The following is a 16,481-nucleotide window of genomic DNA, read 5'->3' on the forward strand; positions in this document are numbered from 1 at the left end:
TACTCAGAATTCAGCACAGGCCCCGTGTGTCTAGGTACACCCCACCCAAGAGAAGGCTGAGTCCCTGAATCTGGACCAAGCCCTCTACCTGCAAACATGGCTCCTGTCCCGCTCAGCTGACAGCCTTAGAGGGAGACAGATATTAATCAATCACATAACTTCACAAATGAAGATAAAAATTACAGTTGGTCCAGGAAGGAGAGATGGGTAGTACTATGAGGACATATAACCTGGGGTTCCCTCGGGAGACAGAAATGTGGCCAGCCCCATGTGGAAGGAAGGAGCAGGTGTGGAGAAAGACCCGGAAGAATGATGGTGTGGAAAGCAGAGCAGCAATGCAAGGTGGAATCCAAGGGGTGGGCGGAGCCAGACCACGCAGGCCTGATGGGCCATGCTGGTTTCTTATCTTGGGAGGAACGGGAGCTGTTAGAGGGCTTTAAGCAGGGAGCAGCCAAGATCAGATTTCGATTTTGAAGAGCGTGCTCTGGCTGTGGGCGAGTCACTGACTCAGGGGCGGGGGCAAGAGTGGGTGCAACACGGACTGGAAGAGGCTGTGTTGGAGCTGGGGCAGGCTGACGGTTACTTGGGCCAGGGTGGTGGCAGAGGGGATGGGAAGAAGTGGAAGGATTGGATCGATATTTCCAGAATCAAGTTTGAGTCAATAATGTGATTTTTTTTTTTTCAAAGAAGTCCCCATTGAAGTACACTTGTGAGCTAGAAACATGAACCTGTTAGCAAAAAGAGGTGCTCACATTAGCAGGATGTCTCCTTAGACAACGTCCCTGGGCAGACATCCTAGTGAAGGCAGAAAGGAAGGAAGTGGGAGAGGCCCCAGATGGGGAGTTGCAGTGAGGGACCGGGCACCAGGGGGCAGCACAAGGGGCTCAGCCTCTGAGTTGCAACAACTAGACCTGCCCACCGAACCGGGTAAGTCACTTTGCAGTCCCACACCTCACTGTGTACCTCTGCTCGTTGGGAAAACAACGCGGGCTCTGCACCCACCCCCACTCCTGTTGTTGTCAGGATGGCAGATTAGATCATTTCGGAGGATCCTGCCAACCTCAAGTGTCTTAGGAAAGGAACTTGGCCATGCCCCAGGCTGCCCTAAGAATGAAGCCAACTTCCAGTAATCACCCCTGGGGTCCGAGGTTCCAGGAGAAAGTGGAGCCCTTGAGCTCCAGACCGGAGTCCTGGGTGTCCAGGCCAGGAGAGGGCAGCCCTGGCTGGGTCCGGGATGACTTGTAGGTTCCTGGAGCTGTAGGCGCTGGTACAGCAGGGACGGGACCTTCCAATGTAACTATCTCCCGTGGTTGACACAGCACAGAGAAGTACATGCCGGAAGGCACCCCGTGATTTGTGGGGAAAACACGTGCTCTGGGGGCAGGCCCCTCCAAAGCACTCCCAGCTCCTCTGGGAGACAGATCTGGAAAAAGTCTGTTTCCACTTAACCTCTGGTTTCTGCGGAGTCTCTCTGAGCCTCAGGTTCCTCATCTGTAAGCTGGAAATGCCCACATCTCCCTGCAGAGGCGCTGGGTTGGTGGGGCATATATTAGACACTCCGTAATGGGAGGAGCTGCTGCGAATTTGAACTCAAGCCCCCTGTGAATGGGGTGTCGGATCTGGGCTCGCCCACGCGCGCTGCAAGGTCGTTCTCCCCCCCCACCCCCCATACAGGCAAATTGCTGACAGTGGCAAAGCCACGTTGCCATGCTTGGGGGGTGGGGAGACTGCTTCGGTTTCGGATTTAATAAAATTTTTTAAAAAGGAGATATTTGGGTTTGGTTTCGTCTAAGGTTTGGCAAATGTGTGTGATTTGCTTCTCCTTGTGGCTGGGCGGCGGCTCCGGTTCAGGTCCTGGTGGGAAAGAGCAACTAGGGGGCTTTAGGACCCGGCTGCCCGTCGGCTGGACCCCGAGGTCCCGGGTCCCAGGTCCCGAGCGTCGGGTAGACAGGCTTGAATGAGAGGCTGGCGGAGACCGGACTGAAACCGCTCAGGGTGGAATAGCTCCGCCGTCGCCAGGCAACCGCCCTGACGCAACGCAAAAAAAAAAAAAAAAAAAAAAAAAAGTCCCTTAAAAAAAAGAATAGTGCTGAGAATTCACGGGAGCAGAGAGAAAGGGAGGCAGAAGCCAGCTCAGCCCCGAGGCTGGAGCCAGAGGCTGCGGCGCCAGAAGCCCACGTCCCGAGAAGAAGGCTGGGAGCTAGGGGACTCCCTTGGAAAGGGCCTTGGAGCGCCCCGGAAGGTGGGTTCGCGACCCGGGTGAGACGTTCCCAGGACTGGGGTTGGAGCTGGGTGCCCCGCTGAGGGTGGTGCGGCTGTGGCCCAAAGGCGGCTGCAGGGGAGGGGGCTTGAGGTCGCAGGTCCCTAGAGCAGGCACAGGCAGAGAGCAGTCTGGTGGGGCGGGGGGCCGGGTAGGAGGGAGTGGCTGGCTAGCACCGATCCCAAAGCACCCTGGAGTGGACACCGCGCAACCCTCCCGCAGGAGAGCGGGATCCCTGGAGGCTCACTTGTCTCATGGGGAATGGGACAGCCTGCTGGACTCTATCTCCCACATCCTTGCTGTTCCCTTCCATGGCTAAGATCTTGATGGAGTTTTGGGGTACACTGAGAGGGAGGAGCCCCACTCAGTCCCTCCAGGTCTATTCCCAGACTGTTTGTCGTCTCTAAGGCCGCCCTATCCCCTCCAGCCTACTTCAGGCACAGTGACATCAAGGTCCTGCCCCAAGGATGCAATCCCTAACTCAGAAGAAGTGACCCAGGGCACTTGGGCCCTGGGTGTTCTGAAGGGCTGAGGCCAGTGTGATCAGAGGGAACTGCACTGCCCAAAGGGCCCCAGGGGAAGGAGCAGGTCAGCCTTGAGACTGCCCGCCCCACCTCCACCCCAGGGTTCACTAAGAGAAGGCAGGAAGGTCTGTGGTCCTTGGCTTGGGCACAGGTGTCTCCCTCTACCAAGTCAGGTTGGATGTTCTGCTTTTAAAATAATCCCTTATTGTCTGTGTCTAGTTTTCATTCTCTGTGGCATGTGGTTCCTCCTGAGAAGGTCCAGAAGGTAGGCTGATTCTAGGTTGGTGGATCATGACCTCCTCTTAAACTCACAGGCACGTTCGCCCGGATTAAGTTGCCATCAACTCCCAGCCATTTCTGGTGAATCCCGGGTGGGATGAGCTCAGGTCACCATCAACAGCAGAATCCCCTAAGTGCCTAAGGGAATCAGGGCTTCAAAGCATCTTCCCTTCTGATGCCCCAGAGATGGTCCTGCCGCCCACAGGACAAGGAGTGGAGAGGGGAGCGTGCTGTCTCTCTGTGAGAGTGCTGTCCAGAAAGAGCGAGGAGGCCATGGCGCCTCGAGCCTGACCACGACCGCTCATTTCTGCTAGTCTGTTTTTAAGAGGTTTGGCAGAGCAGCCATGAGCTGTGCTTAGAGTGGATAAAGATGACAGCTCTTTTCTAAGTACACTTACCGAGCAGGCACTGCTTGACCACCCTTGTCATCCTTTGGTCATTTTATTCTCACAAGAGCCCCCGGAGGGGCCACTGTATCCCCATTTTGCTGATGGGACTCCAAGAGACTAGGTAACTCTGTATGGCTCAGGTAGCTAGTGAAAGAGCAGGGAGTCAGCCTCCTGTGCCTGACTCGTAAGACAGTGCTCTCAAAGGAAAACTGCTTTGGGAGATCCGAGGGAAGAGGTCCAGAGAGGGGGAGAAAAACAGTTGCACCCAGAGAAAATGAGAGCTCTGTGGCAGGGCTTATCCTGTGTCCGCGGACTGTGCGCTACCATCCTGAGGGACCCCGTGCAGACAGGAAATCCACCTCTTGCGTCAGGAACCTGAAAGGCTCTGCAGTCGGACTGGCTCGCTTCAACCACACTTGTCTCAAGTGTAAAGAAGGGCTCTCCCTCACCCCCTTCTTCTCCCTGCCCGCCAGACGCCCCCCAACTTTTCAGGCACTTGTTTCTCTCTCGTCCTCCCAAATACATGCATGGATTTGCACGAGATGAATAGTCCCATTTCCGTATCTACCAGCTTGGCCTCCCTCCAAAACCAGACTCTGATGGGGAAGTAAATTAAGGCAGTGCCTAACTGTTTGCTCAGAGAGACCCACAGAGCCCCAGGCCAAGAGGGGAGAAACTGCTTGTTAGGCTTCTCACACACTCGGGTGGTTTTCTCTAGGTAAATTTTGCTAGTGGAAAACTCCTGTGGTGCCACTCGAGCATCTGGAATTTTCAGACCCCTCCGGAGCTATGCTGTAACTGGCTGTGGCTCTTTGCTTGACTGGGATGTTGAGCTGCTTGCAAAGCTGGAAGGTGAATGATAAGCTGCCCCGGTTTTGCTCCCTGGTTTGTAGAATAAGGTTGAGAGAGTTCTTACTAATTGGAAATCTCCTAGGATTAGCCTGGTTGGCCCTCAATACACAAATGTACCCTGGGACGTGGATTGGGGTGAGGAGAAAGGAAGGAAAAGGCAAATTCTGAAGTAGTGGTCAGGCTGACCTCGGAAGGTGTGAGGCGGGGCTACAGAGAGTTTGGGAGCAGGGAGAATGAGATGGGGGGTGGGAAAGGGGGTTGGGCGGGAACTTGGCAATCAGCCTGTAGAGTTTGGGCTGCCCTAGAGGGTCGACTTGCCAACATGAGTTTGGAAGGCTGAAAATGTCAGCTTTTCCATGGTTAGGACAGTTGCCCTGGCGCGGGAAAGCCCAGAGCTGCCCCTGCCCCAATTCTCTCTGGAGAAGTGTGGGAGAGAAAGGAAAGAAAACAAGAAAGAAGGTGGGCAGGAGGAGAGATTAGAGGCTTGCACTCCCCACACCATCTGCTTTCCTTGTGAATGCTCCCTGACCCCCTACCCCAAGCATGGAACAGGCTTACCCAGGAACCTGGAAAAGTCCTTAGGGAAGGGAGTGCATAGGGCAGCAGCCCATCTCCTTGTGGGCACTGTCCAGTCCAGGGAAGGTTCTCATCCTTAGGGGTAGAGGAGTAACAAGCTCCCCGGCATCAGCGGCCTCCTCCCCATAAGCCCCTGCCCAGCAACCTTTACAGAGTCCTGGGAAGGGGCCAGGGTTCATCTTATCCAGGGGTATAGCCTGAGCTCCATTTCTTCAAGATAATCTCTCCCGTATGGCCAGAAACCCACCCCCCAACCTGCCCCCCACACACCCAGAATCTGATCTAATTGTGGGAGCTAGTAATGGGTCCCAAAAGACTTCCTCATACATCTTGTCCCTTGAGACCTCGAAGGGAAGGCCCAGCTCAGAGCTGCTTTTCCGGCTACTTAATGGGCCCAGACAGTGACCTTCACTGTGGCCACAGTTTCAAGGCTTACTGAAGGCCGAGCAGCATTTCCTCATTCCAGGAAACCAACAGAGCCTCTGAGTGTGAACTGGGCACTTCAGCCGCAGAGGCCAGCTGGGGAACTCTCAGGCGATGAGTACCCAGGCCCTGGATCGGGATCCTTGCCTGGCAGGCCTCTCAGGGCCCTGGCTCTCCCCTCCCTTCACCCCCACAGTGTGAAAGGAAAGTGACTCTACCTCCTTAGTCCGGTGAGCATTGACATATGCGGTGCCCTGGGGACACTGAGATTCTATTAACTGACTTAAGTCATAACTCTAGGGTTTGGCTGGGTTGGATTTTGTTTATTTGTTGGATGGCAACCCCTGCAAGGAAGGTGAAGGCGAGCCTGGTTAGCAGGTTGGATGAAAGCAAGCCTCAGACCACATTGTGCCGTAGATGTAGACATTTTTTTTTTTAAGATTTTATTTATTTATTTGACAGACAGAGATCACAAGTAGGCAGAGAGGCAGGCAGAGAGAGTGGGGGGGGGGGGGCGGGAAGCAGGCTCCCTGCTGAGCAGAGAGCCTGTTGTGGGGCTCGATCCCCAGACCCTGAGATCATGACCTGAGCCGAAGGCAGAGGCTTTAACCCACTGAGCCACCCAGGTGCTCCTGTAGACATTTTTTTAAAGAAAGATTTTATTTATTCATTTGAGAGAGAGAGCACAAGCAGGGGGAGCGGCAGAGAGCGAGGGAGAAGCAGGCTCCCCACTGAACTCAGAGCCTGACATGAGGTTCAGTCCTACGACCTGGAGATTACAACCTGAGCTGAAGGCAGACGCTTAGCCGACTGAGCCAACCAGGCATTCCCCTATGTAGACACTTTTTTTAAAAAAAAGATTTTTATTTATTTCACAGATAGACAGTGAGAGAGGGAACACAAGCAGTGAGAGTGGGGGTGGGAGAAGCAGGTTCCCCACAGAGCAGAGCGCCCAATGTGCAGCTCGATCCCAGGACCCTGGGATCATGACCTGAGCCAAAGGCAAATGCTTAATTACTGAGCCACCCAGGCGCCACTATAGACATTTTGTGAACAACTATTTGCAGACAGGCCCAGCAGAATTCATGCAGCTTGTTCTTTGGACTGGGTGAGGTCGCAGCCATCTGTCCCACTAGGTGTCCTGACCACGCCTCCCCTGAGAGCTCACTGGATTCCTTCACCCTGCCTCTCCAGGTCAAGATGTCTCGAGTAATTTTCGCCAACCACGTATCTAGAATACCTCTGTTTTCACCAAGCAGATTGCATTTCTAACATTTACTCTGTTAATTATCAAATGCCCGGTGTGGAGCAGAGAGAAGGACAGCCAGAGCACCTGCCAGAGTCCCCCTGGAGGGCAGACCCTCTGCTGAGGTGCCTGGCCAGGACGGGGGAGTCCCAATCGCCATGCACCCTTGTCCCAGCTAGCTTAATGAAACCATGCAGAAGGGTTTTAAGATCAGTTATAGACACCGTGTGACAGAGGAGACAATGGTCTTGCCCTCAAGGAGCGTGGAGTCTGATCAGGGCTGCAGGATAGGAAAGACCATTCGAGCAGCCCAGAGTCCTGAGCTGATGGGACAGTGATGTTCCGAGCGTTCTGGAGCACACAGACGTACGTCAGCTCGCTTGAATGGTTTGGCAGCGGTCCCGCCCTTTGATAGGCCAAGGAGAGGCCCAGCCAAGTGTTGTCATGGATGGGAGGAGACAGTCCTACTAGTGACTAGTAGACTAGTCAGATTAGTGACTAGTGATGTGACTAAGAATTCACGTACCCTCTAGTTCACTGGGACCTTCCACAGCTTTGAAGTAGGTTCCAGGATGAATCCCATTTCATGGATGGGGAACTTGAGGCCTAGAGGGTTAAATCAATTACCCAATGTGGTAGAATTAGTAAGTGTTGGGACTGGGCTATCAGTCCCTGTCCCCCAACACTCAGCCCTGCCCCATCCCTAACCTGCCCTATCTGTTTCTCCCACTACTGAGTCCTACCCTCTGTGAGGTATGAACTTGGCAGCTCAGCTGCCCAGCAGCTTAAGCTGACACGAGTGGGGAGCAGTCACTCATCCCACTTTCTGTTCTGCCAGAGCCAACTGTCCGCTCCAAAGCCCAGTGTGGGTGCTGTCCTGCCCTCAAGTTAGCTGCAGGCTAGACACTGCTAGGTAGCCTCAGTCCAGCCTGAAATCACCCCTGCCCCCCAGCCCCAGCTCCCGAGGACGGGCCCTGCCCAAACACAGGGAAATGCTAAGGGCCCTTCAGTCCCTGGAGAGGTCCGCACGCCCAGACAGAGTATGAAAGTGAAGTGATTTGCACAAGCCCATGCAACTTCTTAGGAAGTCCTTGCTAAACCATGAGGCTTTGGAACTTGTAATGCAGAGCAAAATAGAAAGCCTGTCATCAAAACAAATCCCCATTTGAGCTGAACTTTGTCGATTCTGCTTATTTGAAGTTGAAGCCAATTATCCTGTGGATGTGGATACTCCTAAATCAGCCTTGTGTGGGGGCTGAGACACATCCCCGTCTGGAGACACTTTGGTGGGCCACACCCCACAGGGGACGACGGGCACCCCAGCGCCCATAGTGGTGAAATGGCACCCTGAGTTTCAGTCAGCTGTGAAATGTTCCCTACTTTGATAGTCAGAACACCCTCTTGAACCGTGTCCTACTTTGATCTCTGCAAATTGCTTTAAAGGCCACTTTGTGTCTGCTTTCTACCCCTTAATCCCCAGTGCCATGGCCTTTGGCCAGAACAGTGCTGTGGTCACCAGCAGCAGTGGGCCGGAGCAGCAACGGGCTGCCTCAGCCCCCTCCTGGGCGTCTCTGCCTCCATCAGCTCTCCCTGGAGGAGGGCCCCTGCTTCAGACTCCGCATTTACCATGGCTCCTTCCCCACTCTCCCTTCCCTGCCCCCACCCCACCCCCGCCAGCCTTCCCCACCAGAGGACTTGAGGATTCTCAGGCACCTTTCTCCCTTCTTGTCAGAGCAGAGCAGCCCTTTCCCAGGACCTCACAGCCTTGGAGGGGACACTGTGGCCTCGACCCCGGGGTGGCCCAGCAGCCCCCTCCCTGCAGCAGCCCTGTGCTTTCTTCTCTCCTTCCCCTGAGGCCATAAATTAGATCTGCAGGTCTGAGGAGCCCAGGAGCCCGGGCCTCTCCCCACAGCAACAGGGAAGCACAAGTCTTTCTTGGTGATTTTCTGGGCAACTTCTTTCACTGGGTAAAATGATAGGAAAGGTTTCCACGTTCCCAGCCCTGTGTGTGGCAGGAGGCCTGTGTGTATGCTCTGAGCTGCCGGGAGCAGAGCCCATCAATTATTCAGCATGGGCTGAGCACTTTGAATGTGCAAAGGTCTGAACAAGTGTTTTTTATAGAATCTTGCCTCACAGTATCCCAGTGAGATGAAGCAAAGCTTCCCAGTATTCTAGACAGTAAAAGCTCAACATGGAGTCAGAAGAGGAATCTGAGCCCAGACAACCCCACTAACAAAGCTGTGTGACCCCAGGCGAGTCTCGAGACATCTCTGGTTTGCGGTTTGTCTGTGGATGAACTCTCAGGAAGGGCTCTCTGGCCCAGACCATAGTATGTGGGGAAAAACTTGTGATCTTTTGTGTAGAGGGTGATTTCAAAATCGTTGTGATTGTTCTCATTATTCTAGGTATGGACAGAAACTCTCAATGATAAGTGAGTGGAGGTACAACCATTAGAACAGGACACCGGAAACCGAGCTTCACGGAGAGACCCCCCCCGGGGGAGTGTGGGTAAGTGGGTTACCTCTGCCCCTCCGCTCTCATAGCTCATGGACATGGCGACCACCACCGCCTGCTGTGGTCTAGACTCTGCGCGTGTCAAGGTGGAGGAAGCGCGGAGGCCGCTATGCCCAAACTGCGCATTTTGCAGGGGAGAAGCAAAAGCCCTGAGAGGGGAAATGAGTCACCTCCGTTGCTCAGGATGGGACAGGGTCCCTGGAGCTGACTCTCAGACTAGGGGCTCTTTTCTCTCCAACCCTGGGCTGGGTTTGTCCAAATGGCTGTCTCCTTTCCGTCTGCCAGCATCAGGGCTGGGACGCTGGCTGGGAGGCTCCCTGGGCGGCCTGGAGCAGGGAAGTCCAGGGGAGTTAGGAACCCAGCCCACTGTGCCTCCCTGCACCTCCTGGGATCCCCAGCTGGGCCTCAGCCCATCAGCTCATCCTCCTGTGCCTACAGCCTTGGGTCTGGGCATCCCAGCTGCCCCTGGAACTGGCCTGGGAGTACCAGGCTCCCAACAGCAACACCACGGTCAAAAGAAATCAGTTCTGTCTCCCCTACCAGGCACATCACTCACATTCCAGAAAGTCATGTGACTTGTCCAGGGGGGTGTCATAGTCATGAATGGCAGAACTTTCCTAAGGCTCAGGTCCCCTCACTTGCCAGGCCCTGTCCTGGGAAGCAGGCTCTAGCCTAGGAGAGAGGCCTTCATGCTGTTTGGCTCACCAGTATCAACAGAAGGGGACATCAGTCTAGCTGTTTGGGTCTCATCCTCCTCAACTTCCCAGATCAATTTTATAGGAAAATGAAGTATTACCAAAGCACTATTTAAATGGCATTATATTCCCCTGGGATTCCTAAGAACCTGGGCTTTAAAATACTGAAACACTATAAAGCATGTGTTCCTGTTACTTTTCTACAAATGAGGCCAGTGGGGACGTGGTCACAGTGGTGGAGTTGGGAAAATTTGGGCTCAGATGGTAGTTTCTTCACTCACCTGTGTATGACCTGTCAGGCAGGGAAACTCTAGATACTCTTCCTACCTCAGGGCCATTTCAAGGGTTCAACTAGACGTTTGCACAGTACCTGGCCCATGGTAGCCACTAGAAAATGGTTCTCTTCTCCTCTTCCTCTTGATTCTAGGAATTTGTATTTTTATTCCTGTATTTAGTCAGAGAGGAAATAGCCATTCATGTATTTCTTTTATTTATACCCAAAATAGGTGTTAAAATTGAACTGGTGGTACCAAACCAGCAGCCATAAGAAGTATGGGGAGGAATTGGAATCAGATTGTACCTAGACAGATCCCACAGTCAGTACGGGGAGGTGACTCAGGCCCCTGACAGAAGTGCAGCTTAAATTATCTCAAGCAAAGGAGAGAATGTATTAGTGCATAGGAGTGGGAGTTTCTGTCTTTGGACACTGTTGGGTCCAATGGCTCTGAAGATGTTGACATGTCTGTCTCTGCCTCTCTTTTGGTTCTCCTCCCTAAAGTCTTACTCCTTCTCAGTACAAATGAGTTTTCTCCATGAGGCTGAGAAAGATGCACCCTGGAAACTCCAGCTGAAAAGCCACCCCATTTAAATCCCATGAACATATACAGACTGGCCTTGCTTGGCCTTCCACACATCCACTGGATGAGTAAGGGCTAGAATGAATGTCTTAGTCTGGGTCACATGAGCATCCCTGGGGGTGAGGGTGATGGGCAGGGAGCTAGGACTCACAGTCCCTTCCAAATACTGAAATGACACTGGGATAGGCCCCACAGAAGGGATGCTGAAGACACCCATCCACCTACCAGCTACATCATAATGTAACTCATGGGGCCCAAGGAGAGAAATGGCAAATACCCAGACTAGTTGGTGTGGAAAGGTGCTAAAAAAATTTTGTTAGGGGAAGAAGCAATTGGTTGCATTCAGAAAGAACAGAAGGTTCTAGAATGAGGTGGTGTTTGGCTCAAAGATTTGGTCATGTTCAAACATGAGGTTATGGAGCAAGGATAAGACATCAGGTTGAGGCCAACCCTCCAAGCCACGCTGCTTCCCAGTTCAGACTTGTTCTGATGCCTGCCGGGAAGAGGCATCCAGGCAGCAAATAGATGACCTCCAGGAAGTGGGAAATGAAGGGTTCTTCTGTGGGGCAGCATTCGGCCCCTGCAAGTGAGCTGTCCCCTGAGGGTTGTAGATCATGGGAGCGGGGGGGGGGGGGGGGGCAAGCATTTGAGGAAGATCCCATTGACATGCACAACACTGGTACCATCCCCCTTCCCTTAGTATCATCCCCCTCTGCACACCCAGAGCTCACATGCAACAGTATAAACACACACACACACACACACACACACACACAATGTCCCAGCACAGTTCACCCCCACCAGGGTCCAGTCTCTGCAACATGTCATTCCTCCATCATCTCAGGAGCACCCTCCCATCACCAGCTCAGACCAAGACATGGAATACAGATGAGCTATGTAGGTCCAGACCAGCGGGTGTCCCCTCCTGATTCTGTCACCATGGCAACCTCTGACAGGAGAGAAAACTTGCTTTCTGGCAGCTCCTCAAAGCTCTCTGGCTCCTTTGGGCAGCTCTGTAGGGTACAGGGCTGTGTCCCCCAGCCTCTCAGCCCGGGTCATAGGCACTCCTGCCAATGGCCAGTGTAGAGCACACACTAGAAATTCACAGCTTGTGTGGACCACCACCGGGGGTCAGGCCTGAAACATCAACTCTACCCCCAAATCTCCATTTAAGATAAGCATGGGGGTTTATAATTAAACCTGGCTGGAAAAGCCTGTCTTGTCAAAGCTCTGCCTCCAGGCCGCAGACCTACTGACCCCTCACTGGGGAAAAAAAAGAGAGAGAGAGAGAGAGAGAGAGAGAGAGAGAGAAATTAGCTGCTTTAGAAAAGGAAAGAAAAAAATTCAGGTGTGAGTTGTTGTGGCCTGAGCTGCCCTGAATTTAAGTTTATAAGATGCATGATGGTCCGCCAAGCCCTTTCCCTTCACTCTGTCTTATCCTTTCTATAGCTCTGCAGTGTGGACACTGCAACAGCCCCACTTTCAAAATGAGGGCCCTTTGATTCTCGGCTGGAGGGGCCCCATCTGCCTCTCAGGGGTGTGTGGAAATGTGGGGAGGGGGAGTTTTTTGGTTGGCATGCTGTTTTAGGACACTCCTGAGCCCTCAGGGGTGGATTCTGTCTCCCCAGATGAATTATACATCCCCCTCCCCTTCCAGTCAGGGCTCTCGGTCTAAGCAACAGGAAACAGTGTTGCTGTAAGGAGTTCACAGAATTGGCAGGCGGTAGAGACCCAAGGGAGAAAACAGGCAGAACCAAGGCAGCTCCAGAAAACAAAGAGTGGGACTCAAGACCCTGTGATTTAAATGGCTTGTCTGAGACAGACTCCATGGGGTGCTAGGTTTTTACTCACACAATAACCCCAAAATACTTCTGACACCAGATGTGTGATTTTTCCACACCACAGCCCTCCAGTTCTCTGCGGGCACCAGCTGGGTGTCCTACAATCTCCCTCAGTTTGGACACCATCGAGCCAAGGACAGTGTCAAACCCTGGAAGGGAAGCGTTCAGTCTCGCAGACTGTCTCTGCTTCCCACGCCAATTACAAGTCCCGATTATTATCCATAGTTCTCACCTACCGGCTGTACATTGGGAATTGCGCACAACCCCCTCCTCCGAGTCACTAGTTTGATAGAATGGTTCACAAGACTCAGGGAAGCATTTACTTGCATTCACCTGCCAATTAAGGGGTACATAAGGCAACATGGGAGGAAGGGGTACAGAACTCAGATGCCCTCTCCAGGTGTGTGACCCTCCCAGAATTACCGTGTGTGCACAAACCCAGAAGCATTCTGAACCCCTTCAGGTAGGGTTGTTATGGAGGCTCATTACATAGGCATGATTGATTAAATCATTAGCCATTTGCCATTGACTCAATCTCCAGGCCTTTCCTCCCACCTCCCAAGGCAGGGGCGGAGTTGAAAGTTCCAACCGTCTCATCACAGAATGGGCTTTCCCTTTCCGTGAGTCCTCTCATTAACAAAAACTCCGGTGCAGTTAAAAAGACACTCTTTTCACCTCTTTGGCTCTAGGGGTCTTTCAAGAACTAAGGACAAGGGCACCTGAGTGGCTGAGTCCATTATGCATCTGCCTTCAGCTCAGGTCATGATTCTGGGGTCCTGGGATTGAGTCCCGCATTGGGCTCCCTACTCGGCGGGGAGCCTGCTTCTTCCTCTGCCTCTCATCCCACTCCTGCTCTCTCTCTCTCATAAAAAAGCAAATGAAATATTAAAAGCAACAACAACAACAACAAAAATCTAAGGACTAAACCCAGACGTTACAACAAAAAATATTCTCATCACTCCCTCATTCTCATGGCATCACTTAGGACATGCCAAGGGTTTCCGGAGTTCTGTATCAGTTCTGTATCAAATATAATTCCTTGTTACATATCATGTCCTCCAACAGTCCCTTACAGGGATGACCAGGCTGGGATAACGCTCCCTCCCCTGCACTTCACATCTGCTTCCAAGGCCCATGTGACCACAAATGAATCCTAACCATTTAGCCTTCTGGGCCTCATGCGCACCACATTTTTTTAAATAAAGATTTTATTTATTTATTTTACAGAGAGAGAGAGATTACAATGGCGGGGGGGGGGGGGGCAGCAGCAGAGGGAGAGGGAGAAGCAGGGGCTCCATCCCAGCATCCTGGAATCATGACCTGAGCTGGAGACAGATGTTTAACTGACTGAGTCACCCATGCTCCCCACACCCCACATTCTGAGGCCTGGGCCTAAGCATCTGATCAGCTAAGCTCAAGTCCCGTGCTGTCACCTGGGTGTCAGGGCACGGGTCAGCAAGGAGGGAGGATCTGATCCTCTCTGCTCAGAGGAGAGGTACCCAGCCTGACGTCCAGAACAAGACGAAGAGCCCCCTGAAAGCAGTATATGATAAACAAACAGGACAAATACCCACTGTGTTATTTTATATTCTTTGGCCAACACATGCTTGTGTTGGTTATAAATGTCAGAAACACAGTTTCTCCCTGTGCTGAGCACGATGGCCCCCAGGAACCCCAGGTCAGCATGGAACATGGCTGGTTTCTGGATAATTCTGGTACAGAAACCTAGGGGGACTCTGATTGGCCCAGCTAGGGTCATGTGACCACCTACTCAGGACAGAGAACGCATGTCCGTCTTGAAAGGGTTTCAGGGTTCTTGTCTCACTGAATGAGACTCACTGAATGAGTCTCACAGGCACAAAAGGGTGAAGTGAAGTGAAAGTTTATTCAATGAAGATGAAAACAGAAAGGAAAGAAAAAAAGAAAAAAAGAAGGAAGTGAGAGGGGACTTGAATAGGGACCCCTGAGGGCTTTTATGGTCTGTCTTTTATAGAACACTGACCAGGGAACTTGAATCTCCTTGATGTCACCCCTGATAGCACCATGATTGCTTCTCCTTGGACTGTCTCATCTCTGCTGTTAAGACAGACGAGGTGGCATGGTTATGTTCCCTTATCTCTGGTTCTGTTATGCCTCAGCATTTCTGGGATTTTTGGTGAGCCTGATCACCTAGGCCCCTGTCTCTCCTTACCTAGCCCCACCTGTCCCTTACTCAACAAGAAGCACAGAGAGAAATGCCCTTTCCGGAAGAGGGAAAGGACAAGGGGTGCAAATGACCTCACAACGCTGGACACAGAGGAGATCCTTCAGCTATACCTGTGATGCTGGATTGCCCCGAGTGCCCCCTCCCTGTCCTGGCACTTGAAGCAGGATGAGATTCTTCCTGTCTTCCTAGCGCCTGACAGTCTGGGACTCAAGGTTGGGACAGGTCTCGTGAGGACAGGTGGGGAGGGGACCAGGTCCCCTCTGCTTCTGTGAGCCTGTCCAGACTGGCTCAGACTGAGGGAGCACAGGCAACGGGGCATGGGGTAGAGGCCCAGGGGGGAATCTGTTCTGTTTGCTTGTTCATGCCACAGACATTTAGAGAGAGCAGCGTGGGGCTAAGAGCTGCGTGTTCCAGGCTGCAAAGCCTGGTTTTCACCCTCATGAAGCTCAGAGTCTGGTAAAGGAACCATCAGGAAAGTTCCCTGTAGCAGTGCTATGGCTTGAGAGGGTCAGTACGTCCAGAGGTTGAAGATCCAGCCCAGGGCTAGACAGCAGAGGTGAAATCCCCACTTTCTCATTCCTAACTTCTGCTCCTCAGCCTCTCTGTGTCTCTCAGTCTCCTTATCTGGGTAACGGGTCAGTGATACTACTTGCCTTGTAGGGTCGTTGTGAGGATTCATGTGTTCGTGCATGTAACGCTCCTAGAACAATGGCTGGCGTCGTCCGCTCTGAGTAAGCGTTAGCTCATGTTGTGATGAGATCATTGTTCCGCTGGTGTGCTCTCCTTGCATCCCGGGCACACGCAGCTGGGGTGAGTCAAGGAACACTTCCTGAAAAAGAAAACTCCTGAGAAATGATAGACAGAGGGAGAGAGAGAGGGAAGGGTGTTCCAGGCTGAGGGAACAGCTTGTGCAAAGCCACGAGGGGGTGAGACAGAGTGTTCCTCCGTGGGACAGGAGCTTAGAGGAAATTGCATACTGTGGAGAAGATATGAGACAGTTCTCCGAAGAACCTTAGACTGGGGGGGACCAGGCATGAGCTTGGGGATCCAAACAGGGCGAGAGTGGCTTTTGAGTGTCTTAGAACGTGGAACAACTGAGAGTGAGTGCAGCCGGGGAACGGCTCAGTCTACCTTCATCCTTGAGAGAGACACAGACAGGGAAAGAAGGAGAGAAGGTATTAGCAGCCCCTGCACCCTTTCCTGCCCATGAAGTCCATCTAGGAAGTGGGTTTGAAAGCTGTCCAAGTGAACAGATTAGATCACAATGACACAAGGGCCTAATTGGCCAGATGACTGAGCTGCACCCACCTGGTTTCTCCAGCAGCCCAAGAATTAGCTCATGGCTGGCATGGCCTCCTTCGCCACAGCCACTGTGTGCTGGAGTGAGCCAGGAGCATGTTCGAGCAGCAGTCCTCCTGGGCAATGTAGGTCCCCAGGCTCTGGTTTGTCACTGCTACAAAAAGGTGGATGTGCCCCTGAGGCTTGTATTCTGTTGCGGGAAATCTTATGTTCCGCGCAGCTGGGTGGCCTGCCTGGCAGGGCTCGCCCAAGCCTGGTGGGATGAGGGTCTGACCTTGTTTTTCTGGGCTCCTGGTTGTGCCAACGTGCTTTGGCTTTCCTCCCCAGGCTGTCTGCCTTTGCAAGGCTCAGAGTGAGAGAAAATGTGTTCCCCAGTGGCAGGAAGGACTTAGATTAGATATAAAGCAACCCCCCTGCTCAGGTATTGAAGGGCTCTTCCTCCCAGTGCCCGTGTTCCCAGGTCCCTAGTTTGTCCAAAGTAGAGGGAAGTCCCTACCGCCCTTTCAGACCAGGAAGCCGT

General features: G+C 52.8%; 1 protein-coding gene across 2 annotated transcripts in view; it reads left to right on the forward strand.

Annotated features, from left to right (window-relative positions):
• The first annotated feature begins 1,969 nt into the window (after positions 1-1,969).
• FAM167A (family with sequence similarity 167 member A) overlaps positions 1,970-16,481 on the forward strand; it is a 40,083-nt gene continuing 25,571 nt past the window's right edge. The window contains exons 1-2 of one of the 2 annotated variants that reach the window (XM_032332262.1): positions 1,970-2,242; positions 8,955-9,057. The gene's annotated coding sequence lies outside the window, so the exon portion shown is untranslated. Of the gene's footprint in view, positions 2,243-5,267; positions 5,534-8,954; positions 9,058-16,481 lie in introns of those variants that run through there. The other variant, XM_032332264.1, reaches the window with a different exon arrangement.

This window comes from Mustela erminea, chromosome 2 (assembly GCF_009829155.1).
Source record: "Mustela erminea isolate mMusErm1 chromosome 2, mMusErm1.Pri, whole genome shotgun sequence".
Taxonomy (NCBI): Eukaryota; Metazoa; Chordata; class Mammalia; order Carnivora; family Mustelidae; genus Mustela; species Mustela erminea.